Below are 2747 nucleotides of genomic sequence, written 5' to 3'. Positions count from 1 at the left end.
GGCCATGAGACTTGATATGTTGTTCAAGTCACACATCTCTACATGTGTGCCAAATTTCAGCTTTTATCTAATTATTTCACTAAATCCCTATACTTTTCCCTAACGCTCCTGGGGTATATAGCACGGTGATATGAACATTGTTGATATATGAAGCGGAAACATAGGGTCTCAGAAGAAAAGAGGAAGTGACGTTTGAGAGAACAAAGATGAGAATGCCGAGGCGGATTATGGGAATATCGCTGCTTGAGAGATTGGAAAATGATGAAATAATAAGGGCAGGCTTAGTAAAGATTACAGAGGTGATAAGAGAGTCACGATTGAGATTGTATGGGCATGTGTTGAGGATGGATGACGAGGGCCTGGGAGGAACCTGTTAGAGGAAGAAGATCAAGAGGGAGACAGAGAATTAGATGGCGAGATAAAAGGGAAGGAAGATATGGAGAGAAGAGGTTTGGTGGAAGATGATGCCTCTGATAGAAGGCAGTGGAAGAGAAGGCGCATCAGGCAAACGACCCCTTAATGTAGGGATGACGGTGGGAAAGATGATGATGATTTATATATGTTTCTGACTCCCATAGGAATTGCTTTTCTTTGTTTTTTTGTTTGTTTGTATGGTGTTTTTACCAATGGTTATTCAGCACCAGGACTAACGGCTTTACGTGACTACCGAACCATGTCGGGAGTGAACTTCTATCACCAGAAATACGCATCTCTAACCCGTCAGTTGAATGCCCAGAGAACATACATAGGAATTGTTAATGCTCTGGACACTTGCTTGAAAGATTGGGGTTCGGTACCGATGCGAGTCAGAAATGTGTTAATTTCCAACACACACACAAACTCTCGAGAGGGGAAGTGAGCCTCTTCTTTCCTCGATGAAAAGTGACTCTAAAACGATTATCGCCGCGAAAAGTCTCTTAATAAACTGACACTGAGGCTTTAAACATCACACATGAGTTATATTATCAACATTTTTCTATTAGTCCGGAAATGAAGGCTATTTGAAAGTATTGTGTCAAAACCATAAGTCTAAAAACAAGTAGTAACCTTTTGTAAGCAAATATCCCAATAATTAAAATTGTTGATTTTTGATAAGCAGCTGAAAATTGATTAAAATGACTCAAAGCCGTTGTCTTTAAATAATTTTTTTTCACAAATTAGAAATGCACATCTATTATTATTATTTACAAACAACAAATGGAAACTGATTATTATAAGAGCAAATGGAGCCTTTTCTTATTGGGATATTTCATCTCTCAATAGAAATGATCGTCCGACATAATAATGCTGATGCATCAATTTCTTTCATTTGCTAATTGGTCGTCTGCTTATTGATGCAATGTCCACTGTTTAATCTCTTCATATGACTTAGTTTTGATGTCGTCAGCGCCTTCTGCAGAAGCTAAATTAAACCCAAGGCCTTTGCCCCTTTTATTATTACTAAAGTAAAGAGGACAGACAATTCAATATGATGATTACATCCACAGAGATTATACTACAATCATTAGATTCCTAACACTTTGCCATACCAATGCTGGAATATTATCTCAATATTTTGTTAAATGACTACATATTCTCATAATGTTTACATATCACAGAAAATGTTTCTGTTTAGCGGTTTACCTTAACACTACAAGGATATCGAGCTTAGCAGTATCGTCAGGTAATTTTCTAAAGTGCCTGTCTGTCTCTCCCGAGCTGATGCACTGACTAGTCTCCCCTCAACCGCACTATACTCTGTTTTTTTCCATCTGTCCACCCGCCTGTGGTGTTTGCGTATGGTAACACTGCGTCCCGGGCTTTAGATAGTTACATTCAGCTTACATTCAACAATTATAGTATCATATTTCGAATATTAACGGTGTAATTCGCATACAGTAAATTATTAAAACACTTTTCAGTTGCAAATGTACACCCAGCTATCTTTTTATTTACCTAAAACTTACACAGCGTAACTATCGAAAGCCCAGGACGCAGTGTTACCATACGCAAACACCACTGGCGGGTGGACAGATGGAAAAAGACAGAGTATAGACAATATTCGGTTTTATCGCTGCAAAACAGTAGAGGAATATCTACCTCTCTAACTGTGTTGATAATCATGACGTTGACGTTGTTGTTGTTGTTATGTTTATTAAGTTATTAATATGTCAGTCTGTTTGTTATACGCGTTCTTCACAGTTTTAAAATTTGTACTTTTCTGTAAAAGTAAACTATTGTGCCCGCTTTGCCTGTCCGTCTGCCCTCACATCTCGAAGTTTACTGAGGCTACAGGGCTGCAATGTGGTATGTTGATCATCCACCCTCCAATCATCAAACATAGTAAATTGCAGCACTCTAGCTTCAGTAGTTTTTATTTTACATAAGGCTAAAGTTAGCCATTATGGTACTTCTAGTAACGCTATAGGTACCAACAACAAAGGCCACCACCGGACCGTGAATTTCATGGGTCGCGGCGAAGAGTTTTATAGGCCGTGGCTAGGGCCACCACCAGACAGAAAACTCGACCGCGCCGAGGAAACTTCGGCGCATTTTTTGCTAGTTTCATACGCGATAAGAAATGCCACCACCAAGGGACCCTTTCTCTAAGACCGGGAAAAGAACATCGGGACGTAATACAGCAAAGGTGCTGTAATACATCCCAGGACCCACGCTGTATCCATCGAACAGGTTTTCGCAGCTTCAAAGAAGCAAAATTGTATGGAACAGCCACTGGATTTTACTTCATCACAATCTTACCTGTGAAT

This window comes from Macrobrachium nipponense, chromosome 4 (genome assembly GCF_015104395.2).
Source record: "Macrobrachium nipponense isolate FS-2020 chromosome 4, ASM1510439v2, whole genome shotgun sequence".
Taxonomy (NCBI): Eukaryota; Metazoa; Arthropoda; class Malacostraca; order Decapoda; family Palaemonidae; genus Macrobrachium; species Macrobrachium nipponense.
This window is presented reverse-complemented; position numbering follows the sequence as displayed.